This window comes from Betta splendens, chromosome 4, assembly GCF_900634795.4.
Source record: "Betta splendens chromosome 4, fBetSpl5.4, whole genome shotgun sequence".
Lineage (NCBI taxonomy): Eukaryota > Metazoa > Chordata > Actinopteri > Anabantiformes > Osphronemidae > Betta > Betta splendens.
Window position 1 is genome coordinate 2,559,064 of NC_040884.2, and position 18,605 is coordinate 2,577,668.

Genomic DNA, 18,605 nt, shown 5'->3' on the forward strand with positions numbered 1-18,605 from the left:
GGGGGCGAAAAAAGAGGGAGACGCGCGCTCACACCGTTTGCAGTCCCAACATCCCGAGCTGCGACAGCACAGAGGCAGGGGGTGAATCGGGGCGGGGTCGGTGGTTAGGCTGCGGCGCTGCTGGGTGGATGAAAGGACGGGGGAAGCGCCGTCACCGTGGCCTCCTCCTCACTTACGTCACACGAACACACCTGTGTGTGTTCCACGGGCATTAGTCTTTAGGATGAAAATTCCAAATCAGAGGCATTTAGCGGGACCCCCCCCCCCCCCCCCCCCCCAAGCGTCACGGGTGGGTCCGCGCGTTCTAGCCTCACCACAAAACTAAGCGAACCGTTCTGGACACTCTGAGTACATTGCGGCGCCTTTATTTAAGGTTTGAACTGGGCCGCCTCCGAGATAGATCACATTTTGGACAAGAGCAGGGTCGATGAAAGAGGGCTAATATTTCCACCGAGATAAAACGATTTGTATCAGGGTTTTCAGAGGAACAATGACGTGTCCTAGTGTCAGCGCTCCGCAGAAGCCAATTAACAAAGCCTATCTCTATTTTAGGGCATTAGGAGCAAGATATGAGCAAAGGTAAAACACGGGATATAATAAGGTTTCTCGTCTTCTAATCATTTTTTTTCAAGTAATAAAAACCAGAAGGTGACATGTGCGTATGTTTCACGAGCCCTGGTTTGTTTTCAGGTTAAAAGCAGCCTGGGCCCGATAGCGTCAACATTACACCTTTACAGGTCGTTACAAATAAAGCTGCAGCCTTTTTTGATCACAGCATGAAATCAGTTGATCCTTAAAATTACCGGAGCATGTCTGCCAATTCATGAAGCTTTTCCACCCCACATGCAAGTCAACGCTCAGCCGGGAAAAAAAAATTCCTAATTTCGCGGGGCCTCGGGCCTGGTGATCCGGTTTTAAACCGGCAAAATAGGTTTAAGGCTCCTATACACGTCCGACCTTGAGAAAACAATTATGTTTTATCATCAGTGTTCTCGGCTATTACATCCAATTAAGTGCTCGAATCAATAATTAATAGGGCAACCAACGATCCTTTGACCTCTTGAGAGGGAGAGAACGAGGGAGGCGGGGAGAGGAGAGGAGCGAGGGAGGGAGGGATGAGTGGACGAAATAAATACAGGGGCATCTTCAAATATTCATTGCCGGTTAATGTGGAGCTCAGTCCCACGGGACCAGCCCGGCAAGACACAAACTGGCCTAATCTACCTCACTGCTGCGCGCGCGCGCGCACAACACAAAAACACACACACACAACACACACCACACACACACACACGCTCAACCAGATTTAAAACCGTTTAGTTAACTTCACAGCGAGCGTTAGCCTCATCATAAGGACTAGTATAGCGGCCTGGTGGCAGAGAGGTCGCATGTTTGGAAACCGCTTCTGTGTGCGTGTGTGGAGAACGGAGGTGGTGGTGGTTTGCACGAGAGTACCGGAGAGCTTAACAGTGAGAAACCGGGCGGTAACGGGGAAACTGCGGGGACCGGTTGATTAACATTAAATGAGATTGAACCCACACTCGACACTCTGCAGCTCTTACACAAGAGAGAGAAAACGCAACCAGGCCCGTCCCGCTCGCCTGACTCCTTTCAAGAGGGGCTCACCTTCAATTAGGCCTAATTGGACCATTTAGGCTGATAAGACAACTCTGGGATTTATTTAAAGGAGAAAAGGGAACCAGCAAGAACGCGTCAAAAAGGGAGAAAAATCCACAAAACTTATTAGAGAGACCAAACAAGAGGAAACGCTAAAGCATTCATGACCTGAGTTAGGCCCGCGTAAATGCTCGTAAATATCAGAATACAGCTGTTACAGTCAAGAGTCTTTAATAAAATCCAACCGGGACATCATAAATTCCCCCGCCGGTTACATTAAATTACAGGAAGTGAACTCAGGCTATAACTTGGATTTATGCTCATTATTAAAAAAAACACACACGCACAAACAAGCCTTGGCGCTGACTAGTGATCCTCCTGCATCTAGCGTGCTCTAAAAGCAGGCCCAGATTCCAAGAACGCAGATAATTATGTACTGAAATTAATTTGCAAATAAATAGATCACGCACAATTAGGATCAAGCGCAGCCTGGTCGTTTCCGTTCTATTTATTTTTTATTTGGTGCTTATAGAAGAGGAGAAACAGCAGGTCTTTAACCTGGGGCGGGATGTTGAGCATTTTGGTGAAAAACTCTCCCCCCTTTTAGGAAACAGGAAACAAACTGTGTCTGACGGGGCCCTTCGGCAGGAACTAGAAATAGAAACGTGGTTAACCACGTATGCACAGGCTGAGAGGCGGGAGCACAAGATACCATAAACTTTATTGTTGGATTAAATGCACCATGTTATATCAGAAACCCGTGGTGGATTTACAGCAAATACGTTGAGCGGAAAGGAAACGGGTGACAACTCAAATGTGATGGAAAACAGGGAAACAAAAATTCAAAACTCATACGAATCAAGTATCCAAATTTCCAAAATTATTCATTTCAAATGCATATTGAAAAAAAATATACTCAGCTAAATTGTAACTGTTATAGGATGGTATTAGTTCGGTATATATATATACATGGGTGGTTGGCTTCGGCGTTAAAGGCCACAAATTTAAAAAGGAACATTCTACGGGAATGAATTTTTTTGAAATAAAAACCTTAAAATCTCACAGTAAAAATACAGGAAAGTGTACAAATCAATGTAGAAAAAAAGAGCACAGGCATCATTATGTCTAAACAGATGGAATACGTGGGAGACGGAAATATAAATTAACAACCTATCTTTAAAACGGTATGAGAAAAAAAATTGGGCTTATTTTGACCAAAAAAAAAAGGTTTAGTAATATTGACCGAAATTGAAGAACAGCTTACCTGCGGGTTTAGGTCCTTTTCTTTCCAGTGTTTGCAAGTAATAAAAGGAGCTTACTCATCGATCAATATAATTCCCAAGTTCTGCCATTTCTCACTTTATATTTTCTGCAGAACATAGAGCAGTTTTGATATAAAAAGAAGAAAGAAAAACCGCAAACTCTTGCAGTTTAACAAACAATTCAACGGATTGTATGTTTCTTGAGAAATACTGTACAAAAGGTGTTTTGAGTATAATAAAACATTTGATTGCGCTCCCACTTTTCTAGTCTTCCAACCTACAAGCAGAAGAAGATGGGATCTCATACCGCTCCTAGAGCTCCTTACAATAAACCAAAGAAAAAGGGGTCGTGGCCTTGTCCCGGAGACTCTATACCCAACTTTTCCCACCCCGAAATTTCTGACAAAAATAGTCCGACGTTCAGTAGTACACGTTTTCTTATAAAAAGTTCGCATGGTCGCGCTCGCCCGCGCCGCTCCGCTCGTCGCGCCCGCTCGCGTCTCTACATGTGCGTCAGCGGCAGAGTGCCGTTTGACGTGTCCCGGCACGCGCTCTGGTAGTGCCGGACATGTGTAGCGGGTCTGGGCGTCTGCTCGCGGACCTCCGCCCCGGGAGGTACATTGCTGATCATGTCCCTCAGATCCCCCGCTTTGCAGCCCGGGGCGGCCGGATGGGACGAGGAGGTGAACGACGGGCGGTTGGAAGCTGCTGGACTCGGATTACACCAACGAGGAGGGCCAAATGGAGCAAGGGCGTCATGACCGGAGTGCTATGCTGGGAGTAGGACTGAGTATGTGGGGGAGCGTTCCATGTCAGCTATGGGAGCTGGTCATGGGGTGTACGGCAGGCGCTCATGTCGTAGCGGGTGATTGGACTGCATCGGCCCGCGGTTGTGCGCGTTCAGCCCGGGTGTGGTAGATCAGCGGACCTCCTGCATCATGCGTAGCCGCCGTTGGTCCAGCGTTCATGTGGCGCGTAGGGATAAAGGCGCTGGTTCAACGCACGACTACGCCCCAGTCCGCCCCCCCACTCCCACACGACTTCCGTGCCCATCCCGTTTCCCGGAGCGAGCAGTCCGGCGGGAAAGGTGTTGCTACTTGTCTTCTGCATGAGGGTCTTGTTTTCGACGGGGACGGGATTTGTAATCCGGGTGCTCCTTCATGTGCAGGGCACGCAGCCTCTTGGCTTCGTCGATGAAGGGTCTATTTCTCGCTCTCCGACAGAAAGTTTCCACTCGGCCCCCAGTATCTGAATAATCCCGAGTTGTGCATTTGGGGTTTTCTGCGCCATCTTCCTCCTCTGGCCCGGGACCACACCATGAACGCGTTCATGGGTATCTTGACCGCTCCTGGCTGTTCTTATGGTGGTTGCCGGTGCGGACGTGTTGGTGGTGACCGTGCCCCCGGGGGTCTGGGAGCTTGGGGCTTCAGTTCAGTCTCCATCATTTATACATCAGGAACCGCGTTGAGTGGGAGCTGCCGAGCAAGAAGGAAAAACCACACACACACAACACACACACAACCAGAAACAACTACACAAGCCAGAGGCGGGAAGCGAGGCGCGCGGGTCGCGGGCGAGTGTTACCTGGATCTTCTTCGGCAACTTTTCTGTGGCTACAAAAAAAAATTAAAAAAAAAAAGGAAAAAACAACGAGCGCCAGCCGCGTCTCCAAACGCACGAACTCTCTAGCGAGTGTGGTAAGTGTGTCAGAGTGGTGCCTGCGACCGTGGTGTCTGCGTGTGTGTGACAGGAGAGCTTTCTCCCAATAGATCCCGGCTATGTTGGTCCACCAACTTCTCCCGTGGATTCTCCGAAAAAGCATCAAACAAACTGACTTGTTGCCTCTGTCCGCCTGAGCCTTACAACTCCAGATAGTTGGTTGGACAAGTAATAGACAACCATTCAGTACGGGGCTGTCAGAGAATAATAAAATGGTTCGACATGGCCAATCACAGGCCGGCCTGTCCCCTGACACGCCAAGGGAGACATTAATTAGCATAAAGAGGCGGGCTGCTCTGCCTTTCCCCCTCCGAGCACGCGCGGCCGTAAGGACAGATTACAGAGCACATATTTACATTTCCAGCCTTATAGAGACATTTCTCTGAGTGTTACATTATGATTGCGCTCCATGATCATTTTCAGAGGTGAGAAGCACTCGTGGAAAGTTCATAGACGATGCTATTGGGAAATATGAAAAGTGCCGTCTTGCCAAGTAAATAGTAGATAGAAGAAACTTCCTAATAAAAATAATTACGGTAATTATTTAATGTTTCGATTTATTGTCTAATGAGCCACGCTGCTTAAATCGCCAACGAGCAAGTTTACTATTTACAAAATAAACGAACGCCAAATTATCCAAATTCGTCACCTGTTGAATTTGGTGGCGTCAATATCAGTCGGGTTTAGTGTCGGCATGATGTACGGCCCGGGACTCTGCTGCTGTCACAGCCAAAAAAGTAACGAATTCCCCCACTTACCGCCCAATAACATAACGACACTAACTCACTGTGTTAGCGAACTAAAAAGCGTTGAATGGCGGCGGTGTGCGCGTGAGGGTGCCTGTGCTGAGAGGAGGGGGAAGCCACGGCTGTTTTAAGCTTGAAAATAGAGAGGAAAGTTAATCCAAGAGGTTTCCCCCAGTTCTTTTGTTTAGTGAAGTTGAATGTCAACACACAGAAGGCATGACGGGCTCATCTACCACAAATAAGCGGTTTTTGTTTGGGATGTTGTCGTACATCTGTTCCGGACAAAGACTCAAACTCCACTTCACTTCACTGCCACAGTGCTGCTGTTGTTGTTAGGCTTGGTAGGGACGGGGTGGGGGATCGGCCCTACGGGGAAACGAGGGTGCAGAAATGGAGGTGATGAATATTTTGAGGATCAAGTGTTGTTTGCACAAAAGGCGCAGATCTTCGTAAACAGGTACAAAGCCGTCAGACAATTTAGTGCGAATAAAAACGAAAGGCTCCACCGCCTTCACTAGATTCATGGATTAAAGACATCCAGACCGAGATTCATTCAGCACAGAACCGTCGGAAGTGTATTAAAGCCAAAACTCATCCCACTCAGTAAATCTATGTGCAGTAAGATCTAAAGTTTTTGGGGTTTTGGGTGTGTTGGTGCCACTGTTTTGCATGTTTTTCTGTGCCTCCAATCTGGATGCAAAAAATCGTCCGCGCGTGGCACCAGCGCCCGCCTACTGGAAACGAACGGAGAGAAATGCGCGCACGAACCCAAAGGCCGCTCAGGTTTTCCCAAAAGAGGGCAGGAGAGAAGAGTGGCTGCTTTTGACGTTACGTTAAAGGCACAAACAGTGGCGCGGCAACATGTCATTTTAATGTATTTAGGACCAACAACTGTCGAGGACTAAAAGTGACGCCACGCATCTGCCTGTCTGGATCGACAAGCAGACATTCCATGTAATTTAAGATAGATCAGTCCATACACCTGAAATAAATTTTAATTTAAATTCCGCCTCAGATTAAAATTATAATTGAAAGGAATAGATCAAGCTTATTATTTGTTGTTAAGTCATTTGATAATAAAGGAGAGCGGAGCCCCCGTGATTCTCATTATGCGGGCCCGGCACCTTACATAAAGATTCACTTGTGCTTAATAGGTGCGAGAGGCCCGACACATGCAGGTTGGTCCATTATAATGCAAGTTGAAAGGGCCCGCTCGGCTTGATATCTCATCTAGGTGTTTCCCCGCTATATCCTCTATCTGCTTATGATAATAAAGAACAGCGGGAGGGCCTGCCAAGCTCTTAGTGAAAGCAGGCCCAGCCAGCCGGGAATGGCCCTGCATTCACAATCATTTTGAAATTTTAAAGTCGTGGATTTGGACAAAAAACAGGAGGAAGAGAACTAGCAGGGAGGTCCTCGGAACCAACTTGTAAGCCCCCTCTGCTACACCAGGTTGGGATTAGACAAGAAATAGGAGCAGGGGCACGCTGTGATATCAAAATAACAGGTTTTGTTGCTCGCACAAATGTATGGTGGAATGATCGGTGCAAAAACAAGACACCAAAAGAGCAACGAATACAAGGAGAAAACGAGCTTTACTCCATACAACTGAGCAGCGTCAATGCCCCGTAACCAAAAAGTAAACACAACGCTAAAATAAACACCCTGCCCGAGCTACGACGCCAACGCCAAATATTACTGAAATAAACGCACGACACAATAAATAAAAAACTAACCCAGAGAAAGTAAACCAAGCGTGGCAACGACAGGAGACGGAGTCAGGTGGACTCACAATAAGCGTGTCTTTCTTGCCAACTAGGGGCGTAACAAGATGCTGGAGACGCGGCCAGGAAGACTTATCATAACATTATAATACGCCGAGCGAGGATATTTAGGAAAACATGTAAGACAATATTACAAAAATAAAAATCAGGGTGGAATAAAAAGAAACACGTGCAGCATTAGTAAAGGAGTAGGAGAAATTAGAAAAAGAATAGTCTGCTAGGATCTGACTTTTAGTTCATTAATATATTCAATGAATAAAACAAGGGCTTTGAAAGTGCAGTTATTACCATTGCACAATTATATATAAAAATGTTTTAATATTAAATTGAGGTTAAGTGCAACATCGGGCGACCCGTCATTAGGTTTTAAACACGCCAAAATAACAACAACATGGAAAATAGTAAAAGGGCAGCTTCACTGATTTAAACATGGACGTTCAGAGAGTTAAAAGGGCTTTGTTAATGATTGTAAAAAAAGCACGGAAATCTAAATAAACCCTTGGGGGCTTTGAATTTATTTGTAAAACTAATTTATATTATTTAGGTTTAATATCAAAGAAGGAAAAAAATAAATAAACTGCACTTAGAATATTTTTACGGAGCCTGCGACGAGCAACAGACAGTGAGTGAAGCTCGTGATTGCCATGCGGCTGTCATTACTCAGCTGTGTATGTTTAACACACAAACACACGCCCACTTGCGCGCACACACCACAACTAACCATACGCAGACACACACCCCGGCGTCTCCTCTCCACTCCGACTTACTGCCAGTCTGGGACTTGTCTTCCTCTCGCCTTCATGGCACGACTCAAGCGATTGCCATTGCGCTCGTTCCCTCCGCGAGCGCCTCGTCCCGGCGAGAGCCAGGTCTGCCGGGCTCGGATCCCGTCGCGGCCGCAGAGCACGGGGGTGTGGAGCGGCAGCCCGAGCCGTTGCGTCCGGCGTCCGTGCGCCGCTCCATCCAGCCCAGCCCGCGCCGCCCGGCGCCGTGGAGCCCGCGGAAGCCCGGCCGCCGTCTGGAGCTGCGCTGGCTTCCCTCCGGCTGCCTGCAACAAGAAACGACGTTTTATGCGACCACACAATGGGAAAAGGGGGCAGATTGCCCCCGAATTTCCGATTTTTAAAAAGGAAGAAAGATGCAACGCAAGAACCACAAAAGTCAGTTATAGCAAATTCTATGCCTCTCCTCTCCTATCTTCCACCCCCTAGCTTAGCCACATAATGAGGCAGAAAGCTTTATATTTTGGTCACTGGCGGGTATTCACAGATAATTGAAGCCAGTGTTTCTGCCACAGATGGTTCTTTGTAATACAATAACGGTTGCTCTTTGTGAATAGCGAGCCCCACAATAAAAATCTAAAGCGTCCTCCGGAATAAACCATTTTTGTTCTCTCTTGTATAGGCCGAACAAAAGCGCAGTGAGGTAATGGCCTGCCTTATGAACGCGCAGAATGGGGATTTGATAAAGATTTTTCGCCCGTTATCCTTTTTGCACAAGTATTACGGCAATGTCAAAGAGGGAAAGTGACACGGCATGAAAAAGGAAGAGAGGCATTAGATTAGCAATAAGAATATATTAAGAATGCCTGACAGGTTGGGTGTTTTTTTCGGGGGGGGGGGGGTGGGGGGTACGCAGGTTCAGGTGATAGAGTCAGATTCATTAACCTCCTCAGGTCTGTGGTTGCTTTTGCCGCAATCCTATTTTGCAGGTGAAGACATTTAAGTATTCCTGGTGATGTGCCTCCGTGTCTGCAAAACCTCACTGATTTTTAATTTCCAGACTTTTCCTCGAGTCCCTCAGACGGCGCCGCCGGCCCCAACGCGTAGAAAGCCCCGGTGAAAATGTCACCAGCGCGTGGATTGTTAACGGGGGACACATCAGGTGCACTATGTGACCGAGGCCGAGAAGCGGCGCAGCAGGGTGTGTCGTCCTGGACGGATCCGGAGCCGTTGCGAGTCACCTCCGCCTGCCCACGGTTGATGTAATTTGTAATTAATCAGGGCTAATCAATAAAGCTTTTAAGGGACAGGCAACAATATGACACACAGGGGATGATCCCAAGCCACACATTGGATGTCAGTGATCGTGCAAGGTGGGACACCCTGTCTATCACAGGGGCCAAGGGGGTGTTTGAGGGTACAGCTGCAGGAGGATACAGGGGTTCCAGAGCGAGGACGAGGGGAGGAGAGACAAAGGGGAAAATAGAGGACAGGGAAGGTGAGGAGGGGGAGGGGAGCAAAGAATCCCCATTTCCCCTCGTCTGGCATCTTTCATAGCTACACACTCCCAGAAATCAATCTCCCTTCTGTAAACCATTATCCCCCGCTGCAGCATAACCCCCAACATGTGTATATGACACACATGCAGTGGATAACAGCGAGGGCCTCGCGTCTCACAATGCCACACGGAGGGTGTTAAAAGTAAAAAAGAGCCGAATATGAACCGAGGCGAGAAATACTCACTTGTTACTAAAGCAACGCTTTAAGAACTTGGATTGGAGAGTGAAATCTTGACATTTGTTCAAACGCCCGCACACACGTCTAAAGATCCAGACAAACACACAGACAAACGCAACATTGGAAATTACCAACACGAAACTCAAGACAAAAGGAGTTCTGCACAGTGAATTCAGATTATAAGGGGATCAACATCGCACTGAAGCGGCCAGAGGGGGGTTGTGACAGGTGACGGTGAGTGCAGTTGGACCAAGAGTGAAGAGAGGAAGGGAAGCGCTGAGAGAGAATGCAGAGGGAGGAAGAGGATGGAGGAGGGAGGAAAGCGCTCAGTGGCAAAGAAACATGACTTCCAATGTTTATCTGATCAATCTGGGCCTTTTAATCTAAATCACAGAAATACCACTCGTGTTTAAAGAGCTTCGAGGCTTGTTAATTATTAAGACCCGTCCACAGAGCGGGGCAGAGCGAGAGCTGGAGGATGAGGGGGGAGAGAGAGAGTCCGGTGGCTTCAAGCAGCCTTTAGAAAGGTCCGAATGCCTAATTGCTTTACACTGAAGCTGGCCATATTAACACACACGCATATATAGCAAACTCCCCACCACATTTACAGTTATGCACACGTCAGCATTTAATATGCATTAAAGCAAACACACGCGGTGAGTCTGGTGTGGGTGTTGTGTGTGTGTGTGGTGGTGTTGGTGTGGGTGTGTGTGTGTGTGTGTGTGTGTGTGTGTGTGCGCCTGCTGGAGACTTGGCCACAGCTGTCAATAATATCAGAAAAATAGTCACCAGATCAACGCTACACTGCAGTGCGATGCTGTGATTCTCACAGTTATACTGAATATGAAGCAGATTCTGATGAAAACTCAAAGTTCATCAGAAGTGATTAACTTTAACTTTGGTTAACAGAAAACTATAAGGAATTGCGTGGACAATAGGTGCATCTTCTGTCATAATGTTTGTGATATATGAGTCAATGAAAGTTTGATTTGAAACCTTGATTGAATATTTCCCAAATTATTGAACAAAAAAAAAATAATGTTTAAAAAAACCCACCGTCCTCTGGACAAAATAAAGCAGAATTCTCCCCTTTCAAGCTTTCCTCACAATGAATAATATGCAAAAGTGCTGAGAAATTAGATGATCACACATTCTGCTCAGATAAATCAGAGGGATGAAACCATTCATGGAAGCTTTACTTTCAGCCAGTGTGACATTAAATTCATCAGGCCAAAGTGAAGGGTGTGAAGCTACGGTAAAAAACTCCACATGATTGAAACAAACATCTCTGATGTCGCGAAGTTTTCAAACCAACTATACATAAAAGACATGGAAATGCTGGTGTGACAGAAAGTCCATATGTAAACAGCCTTTCCAGTATCTGTCCAGCGACATGGCAGCGAATTTGAAAAAGAGCAGGACGGACACAGTGAAGGTGATGATAGAGTTAAAAGATGCTGATTGTGACGGCCATCGGAGGGAAGAGGGCCGTGGTCAGTCCTGCGCTGCGTCACAGCCGTCGGACAGTTACACACATCAGCAAAGATGCAGCAACAGTAGACATGCTCAAATCGCCCCCATCCCCCATGTCTATTGGTTGTGTAATAGTGATTGTGGTCAACAAAACCTGATGTTTAGGATCAGTGTTTGAGGTAAAAAAATAAAAAATCTAATGTAATCTTCTACATTACAAACATGACGTGTGTAAAACTGTAAACTGACAGCTTGTTATGTGTAATAATAACTGGAGGGAGACTGTGCTTCTCTGTGGACACTGGCCACTTCTATGAACTTGTTTTAGGCTAAATGTGATTGTCAGTACTGTATGTAACAAAGAGACAGGATTGTATTTCTGAATGAGACCCATTGTTCTTTCCACTGAACTCGACTGAGTGACCAAATGAAGAACAGTTCATCGATGTGTCTAGAAACACACAAAGCGCAGTCTTATCTCCATGTGCAGGATTCTCACATAGCTCCACTCTCTGCTCAGGCTCTTTCCTTCTTTAGGTGTTGCATTTAAAACATCACACTTCCTGATGACGGCAGCGCAGGCACCAACTTAAACAGTTATTACCACTGCAAAGAAGGAAGTTCTATTTTCTGCTTCACTAACAGAAGTACAGTTCGTTTTTTATTATAATGTAGCGCTGAACTTGAAGATGGTCCTTGACCCGTCACAGTCTCTGGCAGCGTCGCAGCTTTAACACTAATACTGTAGAACCGCAGCTTCCCAACAATCGAGTAAATCTGCAGCACTTTCATTCTGAACATTTCACGAAGTGCGAGCGGGATTTCACACGTCCACACCAAATTCTTTTCATTCATGCGAGTGCTAAAATGTTTGATGAGGGACGAGCCCACGACGTTTATAAGTCTTTCATCTCTCTCGTTCTTACTGAGACGTTTAAATGCGTTTCACACGCGCTGCGCTGATGGTGTCGGAGGCGACAGGCCAACGTGAGCATGGCGGGGCCGTGGAATTGTGCCGCCGCTCCACTCGGCGGTTTGTTTTCCAAGCCTGGAGATGATGGGGGCCGATAGGACGAACCTCTAAATATAAAGTTTTGAAATCATTAAAACCATGTAAATATTCCCCTCCAATCCCTTTACACTAATCCCAACCGTGGCCAATGAAAGCATTCATTAGAAAATCATCAGCTTTGCAACATTCCAGGATTTTTGGCTTTATGTGTGTGTGTGTTGTATTTGGGTGCGGCAGTGTGTGTGTGTGTGTGTGTGTGTATTTATGCAAACGGCTGTGCCATTTTTATTTAGGTGTTACTGACAGCATTAGGTTTAATCCTGAGGAGAAAATATCAGACATTGTTCCAGGTGCATTTAAGAGGTAGCTAATCAGTCAAACACAATCCGTCCCTGTTAACGTTTCCACAACTCGCGGCCCAGCTTCACGGTCAAGAAACTATTACATTTTAAAAACCCAGCAATAAGAACTGATTCAGGTTTGGGTATAAGGTCTCGCACCCTGTCAGGGTTAAGGTTTCTAATTAACTTTGAGGCTGCAAATATAAAAGGCAGCTCATTCAGGAGCCGCAAATGTGTCTTTGAGCCGAACAAAAGGCACGAGGACTCCCAACACACCTGTGCACATGAATGCAGCGCAATGAGCAGCTGAAATGAAGCGACTGAGACTGGAACATGCGGCAGGAATACTTATTGCAAGACTCTGTGTCTCTATATAATAATCTATATCAAGAAAAGATGCTAAATTAGCCAGCTAGTAGCTAGCTACGTTGGCGGTTCCTTGGTGCAGTGATAAACAGACGCACACTCAGATACACACCCACCTGCCAGCAAGATGGAGGAGGCCCTGCGTTTCAGGCCAAGCCTCGGCTCGGAAAGATTATCTTGACAAATTGGATAAACATCTTGTGTGTGACAGGATGCTGATGGAGGGTCCGCCTGCCCATACACACACACGTAGTCACACACACCTGGGGTAGTTGGTTTGTTTAGCCTCTGTGCGTGTGTGTGTGTGTGTGTGTGTGTGTGTGTGTGTGTGTGCTTAAAGGCAGGTAACAACAGGTTTCCCTTCTCAAACAGAGCATGCAGGTTCTCAGGTGTGTCTGGCTGCCCTGCTTCAAATCCTCCGCCTCTTTACTCTGTGCATGTGTGTGTGAAGTGGGTGAATGACCTCATTGCTGTTCTCACCTTACCAAAGGTCATCGTGGTGTTTTTACCCACATTATTGTGATTGTGTTTGTGTGGAATCACTCCCTGGATTGTTTGTTGAAATCTTGAGGAGCATTTCCCCAGATGTTCTCCTCCAGCTCTCAGTAGTTTTCAGGCCCACAGACACTGGAGTCATGGAGCGGGTAAGCTGTCCACTCCCACACGCCTTTTGATGGACCGACCTCTTTGTAAATCCAGGATTTGATGACTTCTTATCTTGCTCCTCCTCTTCCTTTATCTCCGCAAACTGGACGCGCTCGCATTTGGAGGATTTTCGGGGCCACTGCCGTCTTAATTAAAGCGAATTCCCCGCTAGAGTTTCACAAGCAGAATCTGTGTGTCACAGAGAGGTCACCGGCGCTCGCTGCTCACTGGGCAGTGGCATCTTAACGCTCCTGTTTTCACACTTTTCATTTTAGGCATTAGTCGACTCTCTCTAAGTACTCACAACAGGACCAGCAAAACCAGCAGGAGTTCTAAGTGGGCGCCACAGTGAAGATTCAGAGCAGTAACGGCTTCAGCAGCAGTGGAGTAGCTTCACACGCTGTCATAACCACTGTGATCAGGTGAGCGGCAGGTGGACGTCTCTGCATCAGTCTGTGATCTTAGACCTGAAACCATTCTGCTTGTTTCTCCAGTGATTGACTGAGTCACATCAGCTGATCCGTCTGGACCACACTGGGCCTGTTCTAATGTGAGGAGAAGTTACAGAGTGGTGGTGATAGTCGCCAACGCCACAGGGGCGACCGCTTTTTACTCACATACACTGCTCTCTATTCTGAATTTGGCAAGCGACGCAGAATGCAGACGCACATTATCGCTAGTGAGGACACACACACACGCTGTCTCAGACACACACTCACACACTCTGAACAAGACTGTTGTCAAAATGTAGCCAGTTCTGAGCTTTGCTAAAAATACTCCAGGCTCACAGCATTGTGTGTGTGTGTGTGTGTGTGTGTGTGTGTGTGTGTGTGTGTGTGTGTGTGTGTGTGTGTGTGTGTGTGTGTGTGTGTGTGTGTGTGTGTGTGACTAACAAAGAGCTGGTGTGAGAGAGGAAGAGAAACGTGACAGAACAGGGAGCGATGCACAGGATAAATGACGTGATCAGAGTTTGACCCAAACGTCGGTTCTTCCACCCGACGGAGCCGCCGGGCGTCTGATGGAGCTCCAACATCTGGACTGTTAATATTAAAGCTGACTGGTCTGCGTGAGTGGGGCTGAGCCTGGGTGTGATGCCTGACAGGACACCCTGGACACACAGGACACAGCGGCTCTGTTTCCCCTGTGGTACTGCAGGGCTAATTTACAGCTTACACACAGGAAATGACCTTAATCCCCTGAGCTTCCCTTAATCTGCAAACTTTGTGTTCTTCATGCTCCAAATGATTGGGCAGCGCACACACGCTCACACACAGACTCGCTGGTCAGCGGTGGAGGAGGCCGTGACGTCCTGTGGCTGCTGCTGTTTGCCTTCGCTGAGGAGCTCGTCCAGAAGCGGGACAGAGGTTCTGATCGTCGCTGTTTGTCTTTCATCTCTTTGAACCGGGCCGGCGGGTCGGCGCCAGCTGATGTTTTAGATGTGGGCCGGTTCACCTTGGTGACGATGTGCAGGAAGCTGCCGGGGCCAACACTCAGCTCTGAGCGCTGCCAAAGTACACGGTGTCCTCCTGTGAGATGCCGTTGGGCCCGTTCCTAAGTGGTTGATGTAGTGTCTGTCACCACGGCAACGCAGAACCCCCAAAATGAGGTTTTAGATGTTTGGCAGCTCCTAACATCCATTTTAAAAGAATAAACATGCACACAGATATTGGAGGTGAAGCTGTCTGATGTGTCGTTTGGGCTCTGACTGAGTGGGCGACCGTCACTGTCACTGTCACCGTCACTGTCACCATCACCGTCCATGCTGGAAAACACGCCCCACCTTTGTCCCAGGAGACACGGTCATTACTGCGTTTTCACATGTTATTTAATGTTTTTAAATGACAACAAATCGCCATCTGGATCCAAAGCGAATCAGTCCAAATCCGCTTGTTTGTGTGTTGTCACACCAGCGACTGGGCAGATCTTAGACCAGTGCAGGTTTGATCTGAGAGCTGAGGTGTGTGGAACGCTGCCAAAGCCTGATCTCATGGGAAATAAGAACTAATACTGTGTTTTAGAGTCTGAGATGTTAGTGAGCGGCTCCTTTCCAGGTGTTTTTAAGGGAACCTCTTCTATGTTTGCTACAAATGCCACAGGACGAGTCCAGCCTGGCTAATCTATGCTGGAGCCTAATCCCAGACATAATTTGGAAAACAGCAATTACAGGATCAAAGAAATCCTTTTGGAACATGAACATGATTATCTTCCCCACATCCGCAAAACAGGGTTCTGTCTTTAGCCATTGGCTAAAGCACAAATTACATGTTCCATATGAGGCCCAACGAATGGAACACCACTGTCAAGGAGCAGGCTCTTGTATTTGTGGCATCAATGATCCAGCTCCAGCGATGAGTCAGTTTACCATTTTATTCATGAAGTCAATAAAAGGAGAAGGACTTAGTTTAGTTATGAATGAACAACCAATAAAGGTGATTTGCCTTTAAAGCCGTACAGTGGCTCACAGCACCTGGTAGCGTCATGTGATGATGTCATCGGCCTCCTCTCGCGCTTGGCTGCGCTTCTCCGTGACCTTTCCCGTCTTCTCGCCTTTAACCGTCTGCTCGTGCTCTCGACGCGGCTCTGAGCGCGTTTTCACACACAGCTTGCTAAACGTTAGCCTGGAGATTACAGGTGAGCTGATATGATAGCACTGTGTTATTAGCAAATACAGAACTCGGGATCAGGTTGCACTGAATTTGCGTCAGGACCTGGATCCAGATTAAATTCTTTGGGTCCAGATTTGGACCAAAGTTCGTGTGTTGAGTAAGTGAACAAGATCATGAAACATGGACAAACAAGAAAGTGTTTACTTCACTAACTGTAATTTATTAGGTCTTTACATACATTCAGAGTTCCAGATCGACGGTGCGATGGATTTTCCAGTGAGGAGTGTTCTACTAACCTGCCCGCGTCTGTCTCCTCCTCACTGTAAAACACAATGATTAGCCGGAGCCGCGCTTCAAGAGGGGGAATCAAATTTTTGATTTTATGCTTTAACAGCCAGAGGAAGGCGAGGAGGGAGAGGGGGGAGGACAGGGGAGGACGGGGGGAGACAGATGCCTCCTTACTGACTTATAGCTGCAACTGTAATAACGTCAAACCATTTTTTCTCTTGCGTTTTTGTTCTGTTGTGTGTGCTGTGTGTGTGGTGTTGTGTGTTGTGGTGTGTGGTGTGTGTGTGTGTTGGGGAGAGAGAGATGAGATGAAGAGAGTTTTCCTGAGGCTGAGGGTATTTCTCAGTGTTAAAGGGGAAGGTTTTCAATTAATTGTGTATGTGTGTGCGTGTTTGTGTATGTTTGTGTGTGTGTGTGTGTGTGTGTGTGTGTGTTTGTGTGTGTGTGTGTCGGTGTGTGTGTGTTTGTGTGTGTGGGTGTGTGTGTGTGCGTGCGTGTGTGTGTGTGTGTGTGTGTGTGTGTTTGTGTGTGTGTGTGTGTGTGTCTGTGTGTGTCTGTGGGTGTGTGTGGGTGTGTGTGTATTCACATGCTCATCTGAGCCACTAGCTGCCACACAGACACAGATACACCTCACTCCACTGTAACTGACAGGGTAAAATACTACACAGTACTACGTGCTACTTCACAGGTTGAAACGTGGCTGTACATCACAGTTAGAAGCCAAATCTAACATAAACGAGCACAGCTGCCATTTTAATCCAGTGGGCTGAAACATAAATGGGACATAGATGCATTTATGTCTAGAGGCTGATTAAATGTATGTGAATCTGTTCATTTGTCATTTGCTTGTTGTCGCTAAATGGCTGATGAAGTGATGGAATATTTACTCGGCTGTAGCCTGACAGTCGACGCTGATGTACTCACACGGCTGTGACATGAAGCTCTTTATAGACTTGTGGCCGTCGCATCAGTGGGACCCCCTCAGTGATATCCAGCTAATTAAAAACCGTGTTCAGCTTTTCACATCATTTCAGCTTTTAAATTCAAAAGTAGCATCTAAAATAGTTCAGTGCAGATGACTCACCAGTAAATGAGAAAAATGGATTTTTCCATTTCCAGCGGTGGTTTTGTGCTCATGGAGGCTCTGACCTCTGTGTCACACACGGGACAATTCCTGAACGGGGCTGGAGGTTGGCAGCCGGCTACACGTGAGAGGTCACGGTTAAATCCAGCAACACAAAGCGCGCACGCACGCACGCACGCACACACGCACGCACGCACGCACGCACATAAGCAGAAATAAGCAAAGAAGGAAAGGTTGGTAACAAAATAGATCCATTTTAATGCTCTCATTTATTTTATATTTATTATTTTTACCTTTAACCCTTTAATTAGCCTGTTTGTCACTGCCATTATTCATCAGCATCATCATCTAAAACGTCTATTTTACAGAAACACTGCACGCATCAGCGCATTTACAGAAACAGTGGCATCAACCGTTTCTGTTATTAATATTGTGATTATTATTTCTCAGACTCTGCACTAACAACCAGACCCTGGCTGCCAGGTCACACATTCATAATTACATTTTCCCAGGCAATAATGCTGTCAGAGTTGTTAAGGCTTGTGTTCCTCTCCTGTTTATTCTGGCAGATTCGACACTGGGTGAGTTGGTGGTTTCTGTATCATGTACCTGAACTCTAATTATTATACATTTATGAATGCGTGCACTTCAAAACCACACTTGATGAGACTTTTATTACTGGGGTGTTTTACAGTCGCTTGAATTATTTGCCTGCTTGGCTCACAGCCGATGAATGTGACAGTTAGCAAAATTTCTGTATTGTTGTGTTAATGACATAATGACCTAAAAGTCTCACTGACAACAAAGTGTTTAGATTTATTAAGTTGATTGAAAGTGAAAAAAAGCCAATGTGTGTGTGTGTGTGTGTGTGTGTGTGTGTGTGTGTGTGTGTGTGTGTGTGTGTGTGAGTGTGTGTGTGTGTGTGTGCTTTAAACTTTACCCTGTTTACTGATTAATCTGTCATTCATCACTATCAATTCATCTCCGCCCTGTAAACAGAGATATCAGTGATGGATCACTCTGATTTGTATCAATAGACCAAACTTCATCAATGAGGTCAAACACACTAATGTGGCTCTAGAGTGTGTGCAAACAAGTGTGTGTGTGTGTGTGTGTGTGTGTGTGTGTGTGTGTGTGTGTGTGTGTGTGTGTGTGTGTGTGCGTGTGTGCGTGTGTGCGTGTGTGAGTGAGAGAGAGCGGGGG

General features: G+C 46.7%; 1 protein-coding gene and 1 pseudogene across 8 annotated transcripts in view; both read right to left on the minus strand.

Moving 5' to 3' along the window:
* The window catches only part of LOC114853799 (transcription factor Sox-2-like), a 191,967-nt gene that overhangs the window by 65,337 nt on the left and 108,025 nt on the right, over nucleotides 1-18,605 (minus strand). The gene's annotated exons all lie outside the window — the stretch shown is intronic.
* On the minus strand, nucleotides 3,382-4,225 carry LOC114853797 (transcription factor Sox-2-like; annotated as a pseudogene).